Here is a 27420-nt window from a genome sequence, read left to right as displayed (position 1 = left end):
CTGAGCCACCAGGGAATCTCATAGTCTAACACTTACTGTTTTGTAGAGTCAGTTTTTCAAGAAGCTTCCCCTGTCTTCCCCTGACAGATTAAACTTGATGACTTCTTCCCAGATACCTTTACCAAGAATCTTTTTTTTTTTTTGAAAATAATGTTAAAATAGCAGGACACATGCTTGTTCCATAAGGTGGTTCATCGAAGTCTCTATGCTAATTGATTAAGCTATGGGTTTGTTGATTTAAATGGTGGTTGTTTCTTGAGTTTGATAGTTCAAGAATTAAAGTAGTAATTGTTTGCAAAAAACTTCATGGTGTGGATGTGCTGTTTTCAAGGACTGTAGGTGCTTAGTCAAAGCAGCAATAAGAGAGGGAAAAACCCCCAATTTTGAGAGTTTTGCATAGCACTTTTCTTTAGAATACATTTATCATTAATTAGCTTCCTCAGATAGGTAATATGTTATTTAATGTAAGTGATCTATATCTGTATTTTTTTTTCTGTCATAGGGAACATCCTAATTGCCTTTCAAAATAAATAGCACCATTTTGTCATTCAAATACTAATCTTTTGACGTGACAGATGTTTTTGTTTGCTGCAGAACCTAGTTTTGTAAATTACAGACAGTATCTTGTAAACTTCACACTGCTTGAAATAGGGACTTCAGAATTTCTAATCCAAGCAGAGTCTTTTAAGGTGACAAAGCCTCTATTTAATATTAGTTTGATGAATTCCCCACGTTTACGTCTTCACAGTTAAAGGATGGGGGCTGCTTCCCAGACTGAAAGGGACTTCAGTGCTGATGGCACACCTCCAAAGATATTTTACAGACAGTCCTTCCTGTCTTGGTGAAAAGTAAGTGATTGACTACCTGTTGCTAATGAACGGTTTGAACTTTCCCTGCTGATCTTGGTTCTGCGGTGCCGGAGAGCAGAACCAGTCAGCAGGGAGAGGAGAGAAGAGATTGGCACCTGCCCTCGTCAGTCTTCTGGGAACAGTCACTCTGGCAGGAGACAAAGCCATTTTTAAAAGGCTCTCCTGTGCTACGTAAGTATTGAGGTTTTGAGCACACACATGTCTTATGCTGTCAATATAAATATTTAAATGTAAATTCCATAATTGATAATTCTTCAGTTTAGGTATTATTAATCCGTCAATTCACCTAACACTATATAGGCTGAGAAACTTCTGGAATGTTAAAAGAAGAGGCAGGAAATTATACATAGCACTTTTTTCCAACCTTAAAAATGAATTACAAATTAAACCACATTGAAAACTTGACTCTGCAGGCCATATAATGATAACGGCTGTTTGAGGTTTGAATCAAGAAGGCAAGGTTAAGATTCCTTTAGTTAAAAAGGAAGAAACAATACGATTCAGAGAAGGATTTTATACATCTCTTAAAATACTCAATGAGGCTTTGAGCAGTATTGTCAGAGTCGGCCTCTTAGGAAGAGTGAATACCCAAGGACCTCTCCGAGTCTTGATGAATAGGTCTCTATGAGATCCAGAGTTTCTCATATGAGAAAACCGTGTCGTGAACCTACCATCAGCGATACAGGCAAATGTCCTTAACTACTGTAGAGTGGTACCACGCAGAAGGCCATCTGAAGGTCAGAGGCATGTCAACTCTAGCCCTTTTTGTTACTGCATCTTAGTGCCACACTGAAAACCATTTGCTGCTGTACAGGGATGGAAATTATTTGGCGTTGCCAGTGGTGCCATTATGCCCTTTTGTTTCACCGTGTTGAAACGCCGTCTCTTGGCTGAAGATCCTCATTAGGAGCACTGCCTTTTGATGTTGGTGTGGGTGCCAATGGCGGCCTTTCAGGCACGTTCAATACACTACACTTGATATGCTGTTAGGCCGTGTCTACACGCAGCCACTGAGTTCACTGTTTTCAGTTAGGTAGCCACACTTTTTCTTTCCTGCAGAATTAATTTGACTTCCAAGCAATCACTCAAAGAGGACTGTGCTAGAAGAAGAAAACATTTGGTCTGTCTTGTGTATTTGTGCATGTGTGTGTGTTTTAAAGGTTTTAATAAACCTGTTAGGCATTCTTTTTCTCCAGATATATGTAGATATGATTGTAGATGTGACTTCAGTTCAAAGATTGCCTCACTGGTGGGACTTGACAGGCTTTTGTCTAACCTGTGTTCCACTGGATATGCTCACTGAGTACGTTTTGATTTGTAGCTGCAAACCCTGGCAACATCTGGCCCTGTTTTCCATCCTGTACCATTCCTGAGAGATCAGATTACCTCACCATTTAGGAATATTCATAGTGGTGTCATGCCAGTAGGGATTGGGTTATAATAGGTATTCTCTTAAATAGTTCATCAAATATGTTTATTGAGTGCCAGCTTTTTATCATCAGCTCTGTGGCGAATTACAAAGGACTGTGATGACCTAATTTCTGCTGTCAAGGAACCCTGCGAGTAGGAGAGCCTAGAGATTAAGAGTGGCCGGTGGCCCTCGGGTGACACCCCAGGCACATAGATCCTTTATTAGTTGTCTGATCCCAGGTGAGTCAATTCAGTTCTCTAAGTTCATTTCCTCTTCTGTGAGGTGGGAAAATTAGCAATACCTCCTTGTTAGAGACCTTGTGAATATTTTAGAATGCACATGAGCTGTGCTTATTAAAGAGAAAGAGGGGTGTATATGGATCTAGAAAAAAAATTATTCAGACATCATGCTCTCTTTTTAGATAGACTTTAAAAAAGGATGTTAAAATACTGTATTTCATTGATTAGAACTAGATTCTTAAAAATCTTGTTTTAAATATGCCTGCCATGTTGTTGGTTATGAATACTTCAGAGAGAAGGGGGTCTTGGGAAGTTGAAAGTTGTTAGCAAAAGGATTCTGGGTTTCATGGGGCCGAAAGGTCTGTGATTTTTAAGGCAATTCAGAACTCTCTTGCTTTTGACTGTGAGTACAGTTACATGTCACCAGATCCGCATCGCCCCCTGAGCCTTGGAAGGAACCCATGCAGCTAAGGAGTCCATGCAAACACCTGACTTGCCGTGGCAACTGTGTTGGCCTGCCTGGGCCCACTCGCCTGAGAATACAAACTAATTGTTCCAGCGTGTACCTGTACCTCGTAAAGGTTGTTTGTGTAGTGCTTTGAAGATGAGAGCCATGTATCAAAATCAAAGTTATTTTTGAAAAGAAAAAGCTATTTGACCTATATTTTATAGACTGTCTTTAGTGAGAACTGAGGTGATTAAATATGTCTCACTGCAGATATTTTTATAAATTACAAACTGGAATAAAAATAAGGTAATTGCTCTTTTTACTGAGATGAGTCAAACATAAGTGCCCTATTGGTGAGGCTGGAAGAGGTTTGCCAACTAAAGGCATAGGATACTGGAGAAGAGACTGATGGTTTTGTTGTAGCCATCAAAGGGGATAAACTGGATATGTAATCCTAATTAGTGTATCTGGTTTATCATCTGTATACAATTCACAGAGGTTTTGATCATTGTGTCTTTTCATCTTCATATCTTTTATTTGGTAAATATTAATCAAGTAGGTGCTGGGTGCTAGGAATGCAGTGGTAAGCTTAACATACATCATCCCTGTATAGAGCTTCCAGTCTAAGACTGTGGAGGAATATAGATGTTAAAGTAATTCACGCACATCTTTATAGTTACATATTCTGATTAAAAACTAAGAAAAGGAGCAGGGTGCTATGAGATATTATCAGGGGGACATCCATCTTTGGGTAGTTGGGGAGGTAAACAGGTAACGTTTAAAAACCTCTCTGTGAAGTAGGAAGGACAGATGCTCCTCTTAGTTGAAGGCATGGTTGATTGACTGCTTAACAAATCTTGGTTGAATCACAACAGACATTCCTGACTTTCTCAATTTAGCGAACTTTCCTGAAACCTTGTGATGGTCAAACAGTTTCAGGAATTGTGGTGGGTTTCAGTTATGAGTCGAGTAAGGTGTGTCTCTGCTTCTGGAGCTTACCATCCAGTGTGGGGGAGACATCCTGTACTTATAAATACAGACATGAATTAAATACCATTGGAGCACAAGGAAGGAAACAAGTAATTCGGCTTGGGGCTCCCTTGAGGTGGGTAAGGGGCGTCAGTTTGCCTTCAGTGGATGGAGGAGGAAGAAGAGGTGATTCAGTAGAACCAACGCATAGAGACGTGGATGTATACAGTCGTATCTAGGGAACATTGTAGGGTGCTTGGGGAGAAATGGCCAGAGATGAGGAGAAAAAACAATTTTCGGGGCCAGATTGTGTTAGGTCTTGACACAGAAACTGAGGCTAGGAGAGTAAGTAAGTGATTTACTCAGGTGAAGCGCAGACTGTAACTTTCTCTGACTGCATTTCATCCTTTTCTAAGGTTAGGATAATTTGAATACATATAGGATCAGCCAGGCCTCCCCGGTGGCTCCGTGGTAACGAATGTGCCTATAGGGCTGGAAATATCGAAGACAAGCATTCGATCCCTGGGTTGGGAAGAACCCCTGGAGTAGGAAATAACAACCCACTCCAGTATTCCTGCCTGGAGAATCCAGTGGGCAGAGGAGCCTGGCAGGCTACAGTCCACGGGGTCGAAAGAGTCAAACACGACTGAGGTGACTTAGCACAGCATCAGAGTACATGCCAAGCAAAGGTGAACTTGCTTGGCTTCTGGATCTGATGGAAATAAGGGGGGAGTGGTAGGCAGTATTAAGAGCTTTGGAGTCTGACAGGTCTAGGTCAAAGTCACTGTCATTGACATTCCACAAGTTGCTGCATTTCTGAGCTCGCCCTCTCTGTAAAATGGGAAAAGTGACACCTGCATTGTGGGTCTTAACTAATTCACATATGCAAGGTGGATAATATCTTACACATATGTAAGATAGATACTGGAAGCGAGCTCTGAAGAATTGGTGCTTTTGAACTGTGGTGTTAGAGAAAACTCTTGAGAGTCCCTTGGACTGCAAGGAGATCAAACCAAACCCTAAAGGAAATCAGTCCTGATTATTCATTGGAGGGACTGATGCTGAAGTTGAAGCTCCAATACTTTGGCCACCTGATGCAAAGAACTGACTCATTGGGAAAGACCCTGATGCTGGGAAAGATTGAAGGCAGGAGGAGAAGGGGACAACAGAAAATGAGATGGTTGGATGGCATCACCGACTTGATGGACGTGAATTTGAGCAAGCTGTGGGAGTTGGTGATGGACAGGGAAGCCTGGTGTGCTGCAGTCCATGGAGTTGCAAAGAGTTGGACATAACTGAACGACTAAACTGAATGGAACTCAGTATTTGTTTTTAAAGTTCATCCTCCATGGAGGTTTTGTTTGAAATGGTTATTAAACAGGTGTAAATGGGATGTGCAGAGTTTGTGCTGGAAGCCGAGGGGAAAAACAAAATACATTTAAGTGTATTATACTGGTCCTGCAGAGGCTTTCAGATGGCTGGGGCGAAGACACTTAGTTCAGATGGTAGGAAATCCTGAAAGATACTGTGTGAGTAAGTGCCTAGAGAGAAGGAGGCAGGCAGTAATTGTGAGAATAATTCAGAAAGCCAAAAATCATCTTAGTTGGTTTTCGTGTCTGGAAAAAGGTGTGGCAGAGCTACTGATCTCAAGCTCCAGGGACACAGGATAAATAAGAGGAAGGACCAGTTCTCTGTAGGAGGAGATGCGTCTAGCTGGAGGATCCTTGGTATTGAGGAGCAATGAAAGCAGACTGGATGTTGGCACAGGTCTTATTAAAATCGTAAATGCTAAACAAAGGAGGGGGTGCTACTGGGGATGTAAGAAAAATCATTTTTTAAAATATTTAAGGGTATAGTCAGCTACAGCAATGGAATATCTGCTGTGTTAGGCTCTGCGTTTGATGCCAGCTGTGAATTAGCGGAAAATTGTTGCAGACCTTAAAGGAAGTTTTAGTTTTATGTGGCAAGCACTATAGGGGCTGGACAAAATTGTGAGTTGGTGAAAGGATTTTTGCTGCATTATAAAAGGTCAGCTAGATGATGGAGAACTTAGAGGCTGGGAGGTGGGAGATCCAGTTAAAGCTGCTCTGAAGGCCTGTGAAGTGCAATGAAAGTCTTTTGTTTTAAGAGTAGGAAGATGTGTATGTGAAGAAAGGGAACAATTGGGCTTAGATTTAAAAGATTTGGGTTCAGCATTTGGCTCTGTTACCAACTAGTCTAGTTAATCTGTGAAAGTTGCTTAATATCTTCAAACTGTAATTTCCTCATTTGAATAGGAAAATCAAATCAAATAATTCACCACAAACCAAAATATTTAACTATACCTTTTATTAATACACACACAGCTGAAAAGTCTTACAAAAATCAAATTTTGTGTATCAGAGCTGCTTGTTAAAGAAATACAACTGTGATATATCTATATTTTATAAAGCAGATAATCTTGGAAAGATACACTTGTGGTAACTTTGGGTAAGAATGAAAAGAATCCACAGCTGACACCCTGGAGATCACAAATCAGCCAGAAAGGGAAACGATAGGTCCAAAATGGTAGCAGACTGAGATAGAAAAACATTGATGCTGTAAACCCAAAGTAATGCAATAATCATGGTACTGTCAGCCTGATAGGGAATTGGGAAGAAGGGCTTACCTTGGATGAAGAATGGATACCCTCAGTTTTATGCACATTACTACTATAACTACTAAGTCGCTTCAGTCGTGTCTGACTTTGTGCGACCCCATAGACGGCAGCCCACCAGGCTCCTCCATCCCTGGGATTCCCCAGGCAAGAACACTGGAGTGGGTTGCCATTTCCTCCTCCAATGCATGAAAGTGAAATGTGAAAGTGAAGTCGCTCAGTCATTTCCGACTCTTCGCAACCCCATGGACTGCAGCCTACCAGGCTCCTCCATCCATGGGATTTTCCAGGCAAGAGTACTGGAGTGGGGTGCCATTGCCTTCTCCGTTTATGCGCATTAGGTTTTAGGAAAAAATTGGGCATCTATGTGTCTTATAGGTCAATATTTTTCAACCATGGGTGGTGGAATCTATTCAGTTGGCTTCTACTAGTGTTAAAGAAAGGAAGGAAGGGGGAAAGAGGGAGAAAGAAGAAATGGAATAAAATAGAAAGAGAGTATATCTTATACAGTAAGGGTAGATATTGTTTTGTGAAACTTTTGTTGATCTGGTTGTAATGGAAAACATATATCATGTTATGACTCGGGTCAAAAGAGTTAGAAAGCTAATGTCATAGATGAAAGAATATAGGACTAGAGAGAAGGGAAAACTGTCTGTAGTGCAGAGAAGGGATTGGGAAGAGATTTAATGGGTTTGTGGGGAGAGGGAGAAGCAATATCAGTGAAAATACTTACTGAGCATTGCTGCAGTCTGTTAGCTGCAGATGTAAAACAAAACCCCAAAACTCTCAAGTACAATTCCTTGATAGTAAGAGAGCTTACTGTCTAGTAGAGAATGAAAAGACGGCTGGGAATACCAGGTAGCATTTAAAGCCAGTACGTGGCTCAGAGTGTCGAGGCAAGATAAAGATTGCTTGTGCACCAGGGGAGATTGGAAAACTCTTCACAGTGTAAATGAGAGCTGAAAGAGGTTTAAAGGAAGGATTTAGCATGGATGAGGTATGTTAAACTGTTGCATGTTTGGGTGGAAGCTTGGAGGTAACCCAGCTAAGGAGATCAAGAAGACAGTCATAGTAGTCTATATTTTTAATCCTTTTTCAGTGGAGGGAAAACACCATGAATTACAACTGGTACATTGTGGAGTCTTTATCACACCTGGAGTATTTATGTTGTTGTATTTATGTAGCATCTAGAATGGTACTTGTCCATAATTTATGAAGTGATGGTGAACAAATAAAGGGGACCAGAGCCTCGCCAAGTATGAATGCCTGGGTTAGAGAAGGATAATAATGTTAAGTAGAAGAGTTGGAAAGCAAATGGAATTTATAAGCATAATCTCAGTTTTGTTTTAAAAATCTTTTTCACTTTTTAAGACTGAAAGAAGATTATTTTTATATACAACCTGAGCTTTCTCTAATGAGCTTTATGTTCCAGTTGCAAAACAAATGGTGCCATGAAAAAGAGGGCAGCGGTGCTTGTTGTGGTTAGGAGAATAAGGAGGATGAGACTCAAGGAGAATCTTTGGATTTGGAGGAGAATGGAAATGTTAGAGTAGTTTCAGTCGGAGAGTGAAATTCAAGTTCTTAGAGTCAAAGGTGGAGGAAGAGCTGATACCTTAAGACACTTGGCCAAAAAGAAGGGGAGAAGAGGTCGTTGGGAAGGCTGCAAGCTCAGGGCCATCTGGCACTACCCACACACCAAGGGAAAGAGCCAAGAGAGACTGGTAGGAACACGCACATACCTTTTTAAAAATTTCTAAACATTTTTATTATTGCCAAAGAAATCCCATACCCATTAGTCATTAGTTTTCTTTCTTTTTTTTAAATTTTACTTTATTTTTAAGCTTTACATAATTGTATTAGTTTTGCCAAATATCAAAATGAATCCACCACAGGTATACATGTGTTCCCCATCCTGAACCCTCTTCCCTCCTCCCTCCCCATACCATCCCTCTAGTCATTAGTTTTCATGGAAAATCTTCTAAAATCTGTCCTGCCTGTCACATTTTAGACGCATTGCTTTTATCAGATCAGCAGAGGAGTGGATGGTAATGGTTGAGATTGACCACTTTCCAGTGTTCTTCTGTTTATATTTCATCTCCCAAGTGTCTGTTCTGTCCACAGTAGGTTCCGCCAATCACCAGTGAAGCTGTGGTTGCTATATGATAATTCTATTCAGGACGCAAATGGAAACCTTAAACACCTGCTGTTGTATGCATGAGAAGATCTAAGTTCAGTGCAGGCGCTTTGATTTAAATTGATATTATAAATTACCTTCCTTTCTTAATTTACTGTTTTTGGTGTTCTATAGGCAGTGCATACTGTAGGGGGGTGCCCCATGGATCTTTTATATCAAATTTGATTTTGAAAGGTGGCTTTCTTGCTGTCCATGACCTTGAGCCAATAATTGAATCTCTCCAAAAACTCAGTTTATTTATCTGTGAGACAGGGATAATAATACCTACCTAAAAGGGTTATTGTGAAGATAAAATGAGGTAATTCATACAACTGTCTGGCACATAGTAAACTCAGCCATTTTTTCCCCATTTCCTTTCTTTCTGCTAAAGTTCACAGTGAAGGGGTGCACACTGTTGGATTTAAGTATTGATTATAATTAGACTCACATTTTCTTCCATTTATTTTTCATTCTCTGAGAGTTCAGAGTTGAACTCACCATTGAGTTGCGACTGAGTTAGAAATGCCATGGCTGATTGCTTAGCTGTTTTATCTTTAGTGAAAGCAAAGTGGTCTCGATTTTGAGAAAAGTAGAAGTTTATAGAACAAATGAGTTCATATAGATTCTTCTTTCTATTTGCATAGAGTTAATATTAAACTTGTCAATGGTGGAGGCATGTTCAGTTCAGTCGCTCGGTGGTGTCCGACTCTTTGCGACCCCATGAACTGCAGCACGCCAGGCTTCCCTGTCCATCGCTAACTCCCAGAGCTTACTAAAACTCATGTCCATCAGGTTGGTAATGCCATCCAACCATCTCATCCTCTGTCGTCCCCTTCTCTTCCTGCCTTCACTCTTTCCCAGCATCAGGGTATATTTAAGTAATGGCTGCTGATAAAGACCCTGTTAGTAGCACTTCATTAATAATGGAAGTCGTTTGTCTGGCAGCCTTTCTTTTTTGGAGCATGAAGAATGAAAATTAAGAGAAAGAATGAAGAAGTGAAGGAATGAAGCCTCTGGATAGCCAAAATAGATAACCCCCAAGTCCATGCACTGAACTGTATGCATTTCATTTGTAGTGTAAGTTGCTCAGTCGCGTCCGACTCTTTGTGACCCCGTGGACTGTAGCCTGCCAGGCTCCTCTGTCCATGGGACTTGATTCGTTAGACATTAAATAAAGACATTAGACCTGTATTCAGAAAGAGCTCATATATTCTTAATTAATTTCTACACTCTACCACATTTATAAAGACTCCTATATTCAGATTAACATCAAGGAAACATGACTGCTACGTACAGGTACACTGATGGAAGAAGATGCAGTAACTTGAATGGATGGGAAAATGCTGAGAATCAAACTCAAGAACATAGAAAACATGTCACTCTTAGCCATTTAGTATTTGGTTAAAAAAAAAAAAAAAAAGCCCTATGCATCGCAGATGCTAAGGGAATGTCTCTAAAACAGTGCAGTATAAATAATGCCTATTCATAACTAAACCTCATTTTCAAGCAGCAGGCAACAATTAAACCGATTCAGTTATTGAGCATATGTCTTTTGTGTTCAGCTCTGTGCTAGGTGCTAAAGGAGCTATGATTTTTTCCCATATAGTTGAAAAATAAAGCAAACATAAGCATAGGTACCATTATCTATGAAAGAGGTAATGTAATTAGTGTTAGTCATCTGGAAAATTGACTCGACACATTCTAATCCCCAAGGATTTAGGACAAAGATTTCATATTTCATTCTTATAAAGTGACTTTGTTACACTATATAGCTTCTCAGCTTGGCTTGCAGCCCACAGTTATTTACCATTAAGATAAGGTGGGTCAGCTCGTTTGTCTTTTCTCTGCTAAGTTATACTAAATATATCTTGAGATTAAAGATCCTAACTAGTCAAGCAATTGCAATTACTTGGTTGTCATCCCTCTCTTCTTTCCTGAATTTAATGTTGCTTTTGGAAAATTGAACTGTCCACATTTAAAAAGTTAAATAATTTTATGACTTGAAACAAAAAGCATTCATCCCCAGTCCCAGCTCTTTCTACTCCATCTTACTCCTCCTTAGCCCTCCAACCTTAGATTTTGACCCCTCTGAAACAACCACTTTCTACTCATTTATCTGTTTCCACATTTTTATCTCCATATTTATACTTTCTTAATTCCCAGTTTCATTGGAAGTACTGATGCTGAGGCTGAAACTCCAGTACTTTGGCCACCTCATACGAAGAGTTGACTCATTGGAAAAGACCCTGATGCTGGGAGGGATTGGGGGCAGGAGGAGAAGGGGACGACAGAGGATGAGATGGCTGGATGGCATCACCGACTCAATGGACGTGAGTCTGAGTGAACTCCGGGAGTTGGTGATGGACAGGGAGGCCTGGCGTGCTGCGATTCATGGGGTCACAAAGAGTCAGACACGACTGAGCGACTGAACTGAATTTCCAGTTTTAGATATTATTTATTGACTTTTTCCTATGGGAGTTTACTACTCTTACACACTTCCCACTCCCTCCTACTTTACCGTGGCCTCCCAATATTGCAATTTTTCTATTTTTTGTTGTCAGTATTTAATGTTTACATTATCATTACCATATAAATATTATTCACAGCTGAGCCTTTATCAATGCTGTGACCTTGTTACCTTTCTTTTATAGTTTTCTGAATTTTTTTGAGTGTATTATGGCTTCCGTTTTTTTAGCTTAGTTTTCTACGTACCTATCACTAATTCATGGTTAAGTTCTCAGACTGAAGTATATATCCCCTCTCAATATGTTAAAATATGGTTATTTTGTTTTCTCCGTTTTTCAGTCTGGACTGTAAATTTTCTAAGCTTGTGACAGTTCATTTATATTTGCCTGGTATATAATTCTCTACATTGGATATTGTTTTTCCTGAGAATTTTGAAGATGTTGCTCCAGACTTTCTAACTTTCTGTTGCATCTGTGAAATTCAGTACATTCTAATTTCTGATAATTTGCATGAAACTTATTTCTCCTGTAGAAGGCGTTAGGATCTTCTCTTTATAGTATTTATTGGGGTAGATTCTTAGTGGGCCTTTTTAGTGTGAAAATTTATGTCCTTCAGTCCTGGGAAATGTTCCTACATCCTTTATTTGATATTTTTGTATCTTTTAAATTTGTTTTTCTGGAACGCTTATTTGGAAATTGGATTGATCATCTGACTTTTCTTATCTTCTGTCTCCTATTACTCATTTCTTGGTCTCACCAAGCCTCCGTCCTTTGTTTCCTGGGAGGTTTTCTCAGTTTTTTGCCAACATTTCTATTGAATTTTCTGTTTTGCTAACATATATAACATAAAGAACACAAAAAGATGTAAACATACAGCATATTGAAAATTTCTAAGAACTCTTTTATGTGGTCCGAATGGCTCTGTGGTAGCACCCTCTTCTTTCTTGATGCAACACATTTTATATCCCTGAGTATTTTAGAATATTTTCCTTGCTTCCTGCATTGTCTTTTTCCTTTGAATTCCTCTTTACTTTGGGTTTAGCATCTCTGCTGTGTCTCATATTGTCTCATTCCATTTCTCAAACTTGAATGGTCCCTGGATGCCTACTAGTAATTAGGAGTGAGACGCTGAAAGACTGTGGGGACGCTCCATGTGGGTGGGCTTCACTGCAGGGTGATCGTGCACAGACCTGGTCCCTTGGGTGGGGGACATGCAAACCCGCTCATTAGTACCTGTGTTAAGCTATCAGGTACTAATGATAGTAGTTAGTAGATAGTAGCTTATTCTCTTAAGCTATCAGCTGAAGAGAATCCCACATTTTGCAAATGACAGGGTATAAGTCTGACTGTTCTTTTTCTGTAAGCTGAGTGGGAGATATGGTTTGGGGATATTTTATTCAGTAGTCAGGATTTCATTTAATTCTCCTATTTGCTGTGGGCACTTCCGCTCTCAAATGCCTGATATCCCCAAGAACAAAGATGCTGTCATTTAACTTCTCCATCAATAAATGTGCAGTAAAGACTGCTGGAGTGAAGAAGAATGCAGAATGGGAGATGAGCTAATACTGTAGGTTACCTGTGTGTGTCTGTGTGTTTCTGTGTCTGTGTGTGTGGTTGAAGATAGTGGTATGAGAGGACTGTTGGTAAGAGAGAAATTGTTTTAATTTTGGAGCAGACTGTGAGAACCATCTGATGACCTGTCTCCTTCAGGGTTCAATTTTGCTATAAGCCAAAGCTTATTTCTGAAATCTTTTATCTCATATGGTTTAGTATGGAATTTTTGAGATGGAAAGAAGCTTGAAGAGTTCTTAAAGGAAGGGGGACATGCTTCAGGGGTGCATCAAAGGCAGAGACCTAAGAGGATGAATGTTAAGGCACCTTCAGGGGAATTGACAAGGAGGAACTTAGGGCCGGTCTCAGATTGTTGAACAATTTCTGAACTAAGGAGTCCTCAAAAGACGCCAGGGTGGCCTGAGAGCCCACATTTCTTGGATATAAAGACCTGGGCTTGGCAGTGATGCTGTGAACCAGAGTAAGAGCAGTTTCATGAACACATTTGCAAATGGCGATGTCCCAGACTTGGTGAGTAGCAGAAACGTTTATTAGAAATATTCACTTAATTTCGTACTTACAGGATAACTCTTCTGTTCCTTGTGTTTGGTCTAAGATGAATGTATTAGTTTTGTAAAAAAAAAAAATTAAACTGCTTTCTAAGCTCTTTCTAATTGCATTTGTAGTATTTATTCCTGTGGAATGAGATACCAAAGACAACCTTGAAATGTCAAAAAAGATAACTAAGAGCTATTTATTCCTTTCTCAGATTTTCCCTTTTGTGTACGTAGTTTAAAGTTACTCATGACATGTTTAAAATTTAAAATTTTCATCAAAGAAAACCATCTGTCATAATGAAGCAAAAAAGCGACATTGTGTGATATTCTTTGAAGATAAGAGATTGAAAATGAGTCCGTTAACTGCCCTCGATTACAGTTTGAGGTCATTCTGAGCTAAATTGGTTTTGGAATCAGAATTTAAATTACTGGTCAGACTCAATTAAGATAACTGGTCATGCAGACAGTTCATTCTCCTCCTCCCTTCTCATAAAAGAATTTATTTATGGTTTACAAGTTCTTCATAGCCAAGTTAGGTGTAGGAATTAATTTTTTAGAAGATAAACATTTCACACATTATTTGATTTAGGTACTGAGTAGTTTTGTATCTAAATAAGAAACCTGGATGATCGTTTATTATTTGGTTTTCTAGAGATATTTACAGCAGATGATTTTGAAGTCACTGGGAGGTGAATCTGTGTTATATTACTCTGTGTTGTGTTTTTGCTGCCCTGTGCAATAGTAAGAGACTAGGTATGGCAGACAGCCTCAGGCAGTTACACTGTATTATTTAAATACCGTAACAGTTGTGTATAGTGGAGTATATTTTCAGCAAACATAAATTATAAGTATGTATAATTATTTTAACAATGTAGGTATGTGTTTCTAAATGTTAAACTTTTTCTTTGTAGTAAGTGGGTTTAAAATTATATTCTCTTTAAACAAACTCAACAGGAGGGATTTAAAATGAGGAGTTCCATTGTTAATTTAGTCTTCACTTTCATCTTTTTATTTGCTTACAGAGTAGAAGAAATAAATTCTATTTCTTTTATAACTACAAAATCCTTAATTTAGAATTAGAAGTACAAAAGAAGAGAACAGTGTAAACCTACAGTGAATCTGGTGGTGCTAAATGTGGGGTTGGTTCCGTACGTGGTGATGTCTGGAGAATCTAGGCATGGAAGGGACTTGCAGTGTTAAACACTCTGGCTTCACAAGGAAGCAAGAATATCTTGAATGACTTGCTGATTTCCCTGAGATAATGCTAGTATCTCTCCTGGAAGAAAACTGATGGGTCTCAGATGTCACTATCAGCTCCTCTTGCCTCATTGTTACATGCCCTGGAATTTGGGCCTATTGGCAGTAAGGTAGGTTTGATTTGCTGCTGCTGCTAAGTCGCTTCAGTCATGTCTGACTCTGTGCGACCCCATAGATGGCAGCCCACCAGGCTCCCCCGCCCCTGGGACTCTCCAGGCAAGAACACTGGAGTGGGTTGCCATTTCCTTCTCCAATGCATGAAAGTGAAAAGTGAAAGTGAAGTCACTCAGTCATGTCCTACTCCTAGTGACCCCATGGACTGCAGCCCACCAGGCCCCTCCGTCTATGGGATTTTCCAGGCAAGAGTACTGGAGTGGGGTGCCATTGCCTTCTCCGAGGTTTGATTTAGGCTATAGGTTTGATTATAAGTATTGACCTATACATAATTTTGAAATATTTTGACTGAAATTCAATTCAAAGTCATAAGTCTCATCTATATATAACGTCTTAAAATTGTAATTATAGAAGTTTTAAAAAAAAAAAAAACGTAAAAATCAAATTTGCATTTTGACATTTAATACATTGAAGAGAAAAATTTGTATCCATCCAGAGCAAAATGTTTGAGTTGTTGATGAGTTTCTTTCTTTATGATTGGAATCTCTTCATGAGACTGTGTAGATGAAGATAGGTTAAAAGAGAGAGATAAGCGAAATTTTTAGTAAGGAAGGTCTGATATCTCATAGTTCTCATTGTCTTGGAAAGTTTGTTAAAAATCACCAGGGAAACATGATACTTCATAAATTATTTTATTGAGAATAAATGTGCATATGTGTATAATCTGTAGCACAAAAGTTCCCTTTTCTTTGTGACATTGTTTTATTGAACAAATTTCATTTAATTTTCTATCAAGGCATAGCCTCATATTGAATTTAACAATAATTAAAAAAATCATATGTTTTATAAAGGCACATGCATGTAAATTAGAGGATTACCAATAAAATTTAATTTCTTAGTTTGGAATTTATAATAAATTTTTAAAATCATGAGTTTGCCAAAGGTATAGGCCAGAGAGGTCTTGCTATTTAAAAATAAAGTGCAGTTTCTTAAAAAGAAAATATAACTTGAATTCTGTTTCACACAAGTGAGTTTCCTAGATTTAAGGGAGAAAAATTAATATATTGGCTTCCATGGTCGACCATAGACTTAAAATATGATACAAAAGGTTTCAAAATCTAAATTGTCATTGTTTACAAAATATTGGCAAATTAGAGCTAAAGCGCTTGGCGTTATTGTGTAATCTTCTGTTTAAAAATAAACAGTGGAAATAATTGTAGAAACCTCTGGGTTTAGAAAAGCTTGTTGGTGGTTCTTCACATCCTCCTAAAAAAGCAGGCTGTCGTTGCATATTAATCACTCTGTGAAAGGAAGCTTGCCTTATTTGCATTGTGCCTGCACCAAGAAGTCCAATAGTGTGCCTGAGAAAAAAATGGGGGGATTGTAATTGTTGTTCTCAAAAGGGTTTTTATTCCATTCAAGTGGAGAAGCTGAATGCTGGAGAATCAGTGCAGTGCTTTTGTGGGAGAAGAGCCCCTTCGGCCACTGCCTCTTGTGTGGTGCAGTCCCAGTGGGTTAGGATCCTGAATGTTGGGGTGAAGAGGAGAGTACCTCTTCTTACTAGGAAGCAATCCGTGTTCCTGTAGATCTCTGTAATTTTCCAAGCACCCTTCCTTGCTCCATACTTCAGAAGAATTAAATTGAGACTTGGGCGATATTTGCAATATTGTAAATCTCAGCAGGATTAAGCATGAACCAAAAAACCCTGAATCTTTGTGTTTTGGGGTTTAGGGTGAGATAATCAATATAAAAATAAGTGACTTATGTAGTAGTATCTTTTGAGAAAATATGTGATTTGATTTAACATCTTGAGATATAATTTGGCCCCCCAAAATTGATTTTAAATGATTTCTTTGAAATTATTTGAATAAGGACATCTTTGCTTCATTGTATTTTCCGACTCACTGGTCAAAAATAAACATTGAAAATAAACAGCAGAAATGTTCTTAATGTTATTGAAGCTTTCTCTTAATAAGATCTCATTAGATGAGCTACTTTTAGTTCATCTGTGTTTCTCTTGTGCTCTGGCAAAATACATCTCTGTGAAGCCTTTTCCTAATCTCCTAATTCTAGTCAGTTCTAGTTGGTACTGGTCTTATGAGCCAATGTAGTTTCCAGAACCTCAACATGTACATATTTTGGAGTTATTTTGGAGGTCCGTTACTTTGGGCTGGGCTAAGATCCTTTACATGTTTTTAGCATTTAAAAAATTCCACACAGTCTATGGCATTCCCAATTAGGCTTTGAATTTTATAAGGGAGGGAACGTATATACATCTTTTTACAAAGTGATTATGTGTCATCAAGAAGTCAAAACTTATTGTTCTATTAATGGTTTTTTTTTTTTTTGGTTAAATATTAGAAGGTAGTTAACTGATTTCAAAATTGTACACTAAATATTTACTTTAAATTATAAGTTGTAAACTAAAAGTTTTCTAAAACCTACTTGGCTTAGGTATATTTGGCTATCAATGTAAGAGCTTTTTATTGACTTCTTTAAATATTGAACAGTTTTGGTTATTTGATAGTTGAACACAGATCCTGTTATGACATCATTTATTTCACTTAAATTGCTTTGTGCTGTATTCATGTCTATGGAATTTGTGTTTAATTTGGGCCTATGCTGAATAGTCCATAAACTTTCAGTGTGTATTTGGGTATTGTTCTAAAGAATGGCAGTAGCCAATATACACTTAGAAAACGTAGGACCAGTAGAGGCTAAAAAAAGTCATTTGACAAAGTGTAACACCTCTTCATGATATAAGCACTCAGTAAACTTGGAATTATTGGGCTTCCCTGGTGGCTCAGATAATAAAGAATCTACCTGCAATGCGGGAGATCCAGGTTTGATCCCTGGGTTGGGAAGATCCCCTGGAGAAGGGAATGGCAATCCACTCCAGTATTCTTGCCTGAAGAATCCCATGCACAGAGGAGCCTGGCAGTCTGCAGCCCATGGGATTGCAGAGTCAAACATGACTCACTGACATTCACTCACTCACTCAAGCTAGGAAGAGAAAGGACTACCTGAGTCTGATAAACCACATCTATGAAAACCCAGAGCTAATATACACATGGCCAGTAAGCACAGGGAAGTATGCGTGGCATCGTGAGTCATCAGGGAGACGCAAGTCAGAATCACAGTGGGCTAGTACTCCCCACCCACGAGGATGGACCTAGAGGATATTATGTCTAATGAAAGAAGTTATACAGATAAATACTGTATCACTTCTGTGTGGAATCTAAAAAATAATGCAAGTGAATGTCTATGCAAAACAGAAACAGGCTCACAGATATAGAAGATAAACTTTTGTTTACCAAAGGGAAGAGGAAAGAGGAGAGGGACAAATTAGGGGTATTGAATTAACAGATACAAACTGCTAGTATAAAATAGATAAGCAACAAGGATATGCTGTGTGGCACAGAGAATTATAGCCATTTTCTTACAATAACCTATACTGGAGTCTAATCTGCAAAAATGCTGAATCACTATGCTGTACACCTGAACGTGATAAAATACTGTAAATCAGCTGTACTTAAAAAGGCAGATCATAACCATGTCAGCAATGATGTGAAGAAATCAGAAGCCTCATACACTTCTGCTGGGAATGGAAAATGGTGCAGCGCCTTTGGAAAGTGTTCTGGCAGATTGTAAATAGAGTTGCCATATGATTGGGCAGTTTCAGTCTTCCAGTGTACCCGTACTCGTGTACCAAAACTTGTACTCAAATATTCATAGCAGCATGATTAATTATAGTCAAAAATAGAAGCAACTGAAATGTCCATTAACTGATAAATGGGTAAGCAAGATGTGGTATTTCCATACAATGTAGTATTACTCAGAAATAAAAAGGATGAAGTACTGATGTATATTGCAACATAGATGAACCTTGAAAACATTATATTAAATGAAAGAAACCAAGCACTGAAGACCACATATTGTATGGTTCCGTTTATATGAAATATCTAGAACGGAGAAATCCATAAAGACAGAAAATAGATTCGTGGTTGCCCAGGGCTGGGGGCTTGGAGTAAAATGGGAAGTGACTGTTATTGGTATGGGGTTTAGGGGGGTGGCGATGATGAAATGTTTTAAAATAGATTGTGGCGATGGTTGGACAACCATAAATATACTAAAAACCATTTAACTGTATAGTTAATTGTATGATATGTGAATTATATCTCAATAAAATTGGTATACACACACAGCCGGTATATGAGAGGGAAATAAATGGACCTGAGATTTTTTTCCCCAGTGGAATCTGTGAAAGCCAAAGTGAAACTACTGAAGATCTGAAATTTATTATTTTATTAAAATTGATTTTGGTAGGTAAAACTAAAGATGTTATAAAATATGGAGCAGTGAAACTAAGCATTACCCAACACATTTGCTGATGACATACCATGTTGTTGTCATTCAGTGGCTAAGTCGTGTGTCTGACTCTTTGCGACCCCGTGGACTGCAGCACGCCAGGCTCCTCTGTCCTTCACTGTCTAGAGTCTCATGCACATACCGTGAGACTCTATGAAAATATCTTGGACATTGATTTATTCTTTCGTAAGCTTTCAAAGGTCCATCTAGTCAAGGCTATGGCTTTTCCAGTGGTCATGTATGGATGTGAGAGTTGGACTGTGAAGAAAGCTGAGCGCCGAAGAATTGATGCTTTTGAACTGTGGTGTTGGAGAAAACTCTTGAGAGTCCCTTGGACTGCAAGGAGATCCAGCCAGTCCATTCTAAAGGAGATCAGCCCTGGGTGTTCTTTGGAAGGAATGATGCTAAAGCTGAAACTCCAGTACTTTGGTGACCTCATGCAAAGAGTTGACTCATTGGAAAAGACTCTGATGCTGGGAGGGATTGGGGGCAGGAGGAGAAGGGGAAGACAGAGGATGAGATGGCTGGATGGCATCACCGACTGGATGGACGTGAGTTTGAGTGAACTCCGGGAGTTGGTGATAGACAGGGAGGCCTGGCGTGCTGCAATTCATGGGGTTGCAAAGAGTCGGACACGACTGAGCGACTGGACTAAACTGAAGCTTTCAGTTGCCTAACTGGGATACAGATCTTTATTTTCAAAGATATGGACCTACTTAAAGATAACTGCCCTAAGAGAAGGGGTCATCATTGGGAAGGTCACATGCAAGGCTTCTGGGGGCCTAACAACATTCTATTTCTTGAACTAGGTGGTGATTACTTGGGTTTTGAGTTATATTTAAATTACACTAATTCATTAAGCCATGTTTTCATGCAATTCATTATTCTATATGTTATATTTCATAATAAAGAAGGAAGGCTTAAGTTAGAAAAATGTAATTCCTATCCTTGAGACATTTGCAGTCAAATGAAATATTAAATATGGTATTTAGTAGCATTTTAAAGATCAATAGAACATATTTATACTAGTACTTTATTGCATTAAATAGATGAAACTTCCTTTGGATAGCCCATTGCCATCTGTTTTGACCTTGAAATTTTATGCCAGTAAAGTTTTGTTTTCAGAATGTCTTGCACTTTGATACAGTGTAGGCTTGGTTGATGGCAGGCTATGTGAGCCTAGAGAGGCCAGCATGGAGTCTACCCTTTTGAACAATTCAGAGCGGTGGTATTTTTTGCCCTCGTGGTGCAGAGATGGTGCTGTGGGAGACCAGAGAAAATCCAGGGAGATTTGGACAATTTTTGCCAGGGGAGTAGGCAGAGAAAGAGAACGAGTGGAGGCATAGCCCTCTAGAAATCACAGGGACACAGCAGGGTTAGAGCACAGGGAGGAGGACCATGACATGGAAAAGGGAGATGGGGCCAGACCATGGACAGTCTTGCCAGGGGCCAAGGCTTTTGCATGTTCCCTAGAGATGCTGATTCTCAAGGGAGAGCGTCCACATCAGGAGTAGAGAAGTAGCATATCATGGTATTTAGGTAGGTATGAAATTTGTTTATTTTTTAAAAAAAAATCCTTAACCTTTATTTATTTATTTTATGTCTTAGGCACACGGGATCTTAGTTCCCCAACCAGGGATTGAACCTGTGTGCCCCCTGTACTGGGAGCACAGAGGTTCAACCACTGGACCACCAGGGAAGTACTGGCGTGAGACTTCTGTATTTATCAAAAGGGGAATTTCTTAAAAGACTAAACATGGAATTACTGTATTGCCCAGCAATTTTATGACTAGGCATGAACCTAAGAGAATTGAAAACAGGAACTCAAACAGATACATCTATGCCAACATTCACAGCAACACTTCACAATAACTAAAAACTGGAAAAGACCCAATGTTCATCAGTGGCTTTCCTGGTGGCTCAGCTGGTCAAGAATCTGCCTGCAATGCAGCAGACCTGGGTTCAGTTCCTGGGTTGGGAAGATCATCAATAGATGAATGAATGAACACAATGTGGTGTATGTGTATAAATCAGTAGAATTTGAGCCATGAAAAGAAGTGAAGTTCTAATATATGCTACAACATGGATGAACCTTGGAAACATTTTGCTGAATGAAATATACCAGACACAAAAGAACAAGTATTGTATGATTACACTTATGACATTTCTAGAATAAGCAAATCCCTGGTCTTGACAGAAAGTAGATTACAAAGGCTGGGGGTAGGGATAGTTATTGTCTGATGGGTACAGAGTTTCTATTTGGGGGTGATGAAAGCGTTTCGGAAATAGATAGTGATAGTGATTGCCCAAGATTATGTATATAATTAATGACACAGGATTGTGCACTTAAAATGATTAAAATGACAAGTTTTATGTTGTGTATTTATTACCATTAAAGCAAAAGGAAAGAAAAATGGGGACATTGGCCAAGGAAGGTGGCCTTGAGAAGCCCTTGAAAAGGTTTAGGCAGGCATGGGGGTGTGGAGGTTGGTGCAGGGGCTGGTGTTGTGACTCATGGTGGTGCAGGCGCTGGCGGAGGAGATGGATGTGACTGGAGCACTCCTGTCCTCTGGTTCACAGGTCTTGTGCCCCCTTTTGGTAAGGGGTGTAAAGGAGAGAACCTCTGTTAGGGTGAACACCAGTGCTACAAGAGCATGTAGCAAGGGCACCCAGCACGGTCTCAGGGTCCAGGAAGGCTTTCAGGAGCATGAAATTAACGCAGAGACTTGACGGAGGAGGAGGCGGCCAGGCAAAGGGGGGGAAGGTGGGAAGTGCCAGGTAGAGCAAACAGGCCCTGCCCCGAGAGGAGGAATGGCACTCAGTGGCCAGAAGCAGGCGGCTCAGTGGGGGCCTCTCTGGGCCTTAAGATGATGGAAAGGAGCAATAACATGATTCAGTTTTTAAAATACTATATTTTCAACTTCTGTGATGGCTCAGAGGGTAAAGAATCTGCCTTCAATGCAGGAGACACAGGAGACAAGAGTTCAATCCCTCCTGGGTCAGGAGACCCCCTGGAAGAAGAAATGGCAACCCATTCCAGTGTTCTTGCCTGGGCAATCCCACGGACAGAAGAACCTGGCAGGCTACAGTCTATGGGGTTGCAAAGAGTTGGACGTGACTGAGCGACTAAACATACACACACACACACACACACACACACACACACACACACACACACACAATCTCTGTTTCAAACCTATTTTATGAAAAAAAGCCTTGCCCCCATTCCACAAAATAAAGAATAACAAAACCACTCTCTAATACAAGAACTGTCATATCCTCATTGGTTATCCAAAAGATTTAAATATTATTTTTTCCACATGGCAAATACCTTATGACCCTGTGTTCTGCCAGAGATCATAGATTAACTTTGTTGTAATTGGAGGGGGAAAAGCAAAAACAATTAGCATGTACATCTTAATCAGACACGAAAATAGACTAATATGATTCCCATACACAAAATTTAATCATTTTTAAATTATTTAATAATTTAAAATTTTAATAAAATTTAATAAATGTCATCAAAATTTAATAATTATCATCAAAATTTAATAATTGTTAAGTCCTACTATATTTCCTTTATACTTCCTCCCCCTCCTTTCCATATTTAATGGAATCTCAAATGTTATATCATTTTATCTATAAATATTTCAGTATGTGTCCATAAAGAGCTAGTTAAGAACATTCTAACAATTATTATACTTCAGTAGATGTGCTTACGGTGGTCAAATATCCAGTTAGTATTTTGTGATCTTTGTTGTAAAGTTGGGCAGGGGTATAAGCCGAAGTGGAAATATTCAGGCCACATCTGTCTGCATGCATCCTTGTTCGTTTGTTCATTCATTCAATCAGTCATCATTCAACAGATAAGAGTGCGCGTTCTTTTTAAAGTATTCTGCTGTAAGAGCAAAATAATCATACCGACTGCCATTTGTTGCGCATTTCCTTAAGTACAGACTACGCTCTTGACGTGTGTTTTCACTCAAGGGACCATATGGGAAGGCAGTGTTATGATTTCCTTTCCCAAAGAGGTCTCCGTGCAGGGGAACCTCCTTACAAGATATATACACAAATTCCTTTTATTTTCTGTAACTTACCAATCAACAGCTCTTGATGATTCTGCCCCCAATAACATCTCTGTAGTCCACATACTTATCCACATCCCCACCTCCACCATCTGACTAATTAGATCCCTGTCTTCTCTCCTGTGGATCAGTGAGTTGTACTCCCAGCTCATTCCCCAGCTTTCAGCTTGGGCCCCCATCCAGGAGGGGCCCTCTCTAGTCTCTAAGTGTTCCCTCAGTCATCACCCACCCCTCACTCTCAGCAGATGACCTTTCCTCCGAAATGACAGAGAAACAGACCCCCTCAGATGAGAATCCTCTTCGCAAACCTACAGATGCACCTGTATTTCCACATCTCTGCCTCTGTTGTGACAGTGGCAGAGAGAAATCTCATTTGTTCCAAGGCTAATCCCAGGTACTGTTTACTAGTCACACATTCTTAGAGAGTTCTTTCTTCAATGGTTCCCTCCACTGGATCCTTTTAGCTATCATTTAAATAAGACCAAGCCTTTCTCATTGGAAAAGACCCTGATGCTGGGAAGGATTGAAGGCGGGAGGAGAAGGGGACGACAGAGGATGAGATGGTTGGATGGCATCACCGACACAATGGACATGAGTTTGGGTGGACTCCGGGAGTTGGTGATGGACAGGGAGGCCTGGCATGCTGCAGTCCATGGGGTTGCAAAGAGTCGACACGACTGAGCAACTGAACTGAACTGAAGCCTTTCTCAACTTAAAAGTACCCTTCATCTCTTGGCCTCCCCAGTTACTCTCCCATCTCTTCCGCCTTCACAGTATGAATTCCAAGCCCCCCTCCACACCCCACCCCTCTAAGACTGTTCTTGCTGAAGTCACTCACCACCTTTTCAATGCTGAATCCAGGAGAGAGGCTTTCCAGTCCTTGTCTCGCCTGACTTCTCAACAGACTTGACCTTTGTAGTGCCTGCCATGGGCTGCAGTAGTTCTAACTTTTCCTCTTAGCACTTTGGCTTCTCCCTCTTCCGTCTTAACTTTTCCTGGCTCTTCTTCCTCTGTCCATCTCTTAAACATCTATGTTTCCTGGAGCTCTCCTCAGCCCTCTTCTATGCCTTTCTCAGCGGCTTCCCAGGTGCCTCAGTGGTAAAGAATCTGCCTGCCAGTGCAAGAGATGCAGAAGATGCGAGTTCAATCCCTCAGTTGAAAGATCCCCTGTAGAAGCAAATGGCGGTCCACTCCAGTGTTCTTGCCGAGATAATCCTAGGGACAGAGGAGCCTGGCAGGCTACAGTCCATGAGGTCATAGAGAGTTGGCGGCATGAATGAGCATGCATGCACACAGCGTCGTCTTGTCTGCTCCCTAGTTTCAGTGACCACCTCTATACTATATGCATGGGAATCACCTAGAAGGCCTGTAAAAACACAAGGTGCTAGGCTCCACCCCCAGCGTATCTGATTCTATAGATCTGGAGTGGAGCCCAAGAATTTTCCTTTCTGACTTGTTCCTAGGGGTTCCTGAGGCTGTTGTTCTGAGCACCGTGCATTGAGATCTGCTATGCTAATGCAGTTACCAGATGATAATTAGAGTGTTCTGATGAAGCTACCTCTCCCACCCAGGCCTCAGAAAAAAACAGCTGCACACTACTCCAGGGATACCATTCCACCTTCCTAATGTAGCTTACAGGGTGCTTCATAGTCAGACTTGAGTTTATCCCTCCAGCCTCAGCTCTCACCAGTCCTTGACCTCCAACTCCAGCTCCCATGAGCTCTGTGTAGCCTGTAGCCTTGCGTCTGTAATGCTTTGCCTTACTTCCATGCCTTGATTCTGGGATATTTCTTCTGCAGGAAATCTTCACTTTCTCTCTCTCTGTCTTTTTTTAATTTCCATTCAACAAGTCCTATAACAAGCCACAGTATTAATTTACACTTGCGTGTTCTTGGAAGCCAGTCAAGTCTATTAATCTTCTGAAGCCAAAAAAACTTAATCTAAGGATAATCTTACCTTTTGTGCTAATTATAGTTTAGATCAAAGAACTAATTATGTTATCTAAAATTTCACTAATAAAAACATATTTTTAATAATGCAAACAATTCAAAATGTTAAAGCAATGGAAATTCTTATTCTCAATTAGGCATCTTTTTTTAACTTCCTATTTATCTTGTTCTGTTAAGGGAAAATAAAATTATAAAGGAGTTAACATTTTCTTATGCATTGAATGTGCAGTGTTTGTGTGTGTGTGCTCAGTCACTTCAGTCGTGTCTGACTGTGAGATGCCATGGACTGTAGCCCCCCAGGCCCCTCTGTCCATGGGCTTGTCCAGGCAAGAATACTGGAGTGGGTTGCCGTGCCCTTCTCAGGGAAGTCAGGGGATCTTCCTGACTCGGGGATTGAACTTGTGTCTCCTGGATTGACAGGTGGGTTCTTGACCACTGGCGCCCCCTGGGAAGCCCAGAGTGTTTATTCACTCTTACTTTATATACTTCACTGTCTTTGCCTAGCCAGTTCATGTTGACCTCTGTGGTTCTGTGTATGTTACTTTCTCTAGGGAAATATTCTCTGATCTGTCCAGTCTAAATTAGGTGCTGCCTCCTTCCGTGGGCTTCCATAGGACCTCATACGCCTGCTATCATATTTATCATAGTGCTTATCAGTTGTACTGTAACTGTTTGCTTAATTGTCAGTCTCACCATTCTGTAGCTATCACACGTGTTTTGGTCAGTTTATTCTCTATAGAAGCACAATGCCACATACATAGTAAGTGCTCAATAAATGTTCATTGAGAGGATGAAAGAATGCAAAAAGATTGATAATGTTTTCAGCTGTCATTGAAGACTGATTTGGATCCTCTGCATGACCAGTGACGTGGAAGTCAGATGATATGCAGTTAAAAAGAATCCAAACCCTCCTCAGTTCTAACAGAAAGCAGTTGATAGTGAATGTCACACCTTACTAGTGTTTATACAAGGTACTTCTAAAGTTTGTCAAGAAATTCATGTGAAGTTGATTCATATGAGGTTTTAAAATGATCAGAGTACTGTTATTTAATATTTATTAAAATAGCAGCATATGTAGTACTTTTAAAAATTTTTATTGGAATATAATTGATTTACAATGTTGTGTTTTTAGGTATATAGCAAAGTTACTCAGTTATACATAAACATATTTCTACTCTTTTAGATTATTTTCCCATATGGGCCATTACAGAGTACTGAGTAGAGTTCCCTGTGTATATAGTAGGTCTTTATTAGATATCTATTTGATATATAATAGTATGTATATGTCAATCCCAATCTCCCAATTTATTCCTCTCCCCCTCCCCAGGGCACTTGTGATGAATGTACTTTTCTTTGTCGTTTCTTTAATTTGTTTTGGTAGTACTTTTAAGATAAATTTCTTGCTAGGAAATGGAGATCAAATAGGAGCCTTCAAGGAGCTCAGAGTCCAAAGGAAGGGAGTCAGACATTTTCAAATTCTTTACTAGTTTTCATTGGTTTATGAGTTATCAATCTGAAAATAAGGATGTTCCTCATGATCACTGATCCTACAGTGGGAAAAATTTGCTTTTTAGTCATGTAAGGTCCTTGATTGCATTAGCCACTTGTTCACTTGTAACCATGAATGTTTACTTTAATCCTAGTAAATCCAGTATTTGTTAATATTTATCTTCCATTCTTATTAATGTTTAGATTGTGTGTATTACATCCTCATGAGAATGGTTAAAATAATTTTATTTGGGTATTCTTGAAAGAGCTATTCAGTATGAACATACCAGGATGACCTCTGGCACGAAGAAAAATCCTAAGCATCTGAGAACATCTGGGTCTGTCTCCTAGGAGAGGGGGTGCGTTCATGTGCTCTGTGTCGTCTTTGACTGGGGTAGATTTTCCTTTTGTTTCTGTAAAACTCAAGGTAGCAGAAGGTGGACAAGAGTCACTCCTCCCGTAGCTTTATCATGTACTGTGTTACCATCTTGTGCTGTGTGCATGGGTCGGTCCCCACCTCCCCCCACCTTAGAGTTTAAAGTTTATCATGGATTATTTGTCTATAGAGAAAAAGGGAACGATGTCTTTTCCAGCATTTTATAATCTTTCACTCAAGAATTGAAGAAAAATGTTCATTTGTTTTTAGTCCTTTAAATCATAAAGTCGTAAAAAATACGCATCATTGCATATTAAAGCCAAGCTAAGGTGGATTTAAGATGTATTTCTTGGCATGGGATACTTCCTCGGTTATCATAAATGAAATATTAGTTAATGCTGTGGTGATTAATATAAAAATGGTTAAATAATTCTTAGATGGCATGCAGTGTGTTTGGCAAACACAG

At 39.6% G+C, this 27420-nt stretch overlaps 1 protein-coding gene across 31 annotated transcripts in view; it reads left to right on the top strand.

The window, feature by feature from the left end:
- Positions 1–27420, top strand: part of NCAM1 (neural cell adhesion molecule 1) — a 362796-nt gene that overhangs the window by 3882 nt on the left and 331494 nt on the right. The window lies entirely within an intron of this gene.

Source organism: Bos indicus x Bos taurus, chromosome 15, assembly GCF_003369695.1.
Source record: "Bos indicus x Bos taurus breed Angus x Brahman F1 hybrid chromosome 15, Bos_hybrid_MaternalHap_v2.0, whole genome shotgun sequence".
Taxonomy (NCBI): domain Eukaryota; kingdom Metazoa; phylum Chordata; class Mammalia; order Artiodactyla; family Bovidae; genus Bos; species Bos indicus x Bos taurus.
Note: the sequence above shows the minus strand (reverse complement) of the source record. Positions and strands in the feature narration are given on the sequence as shown.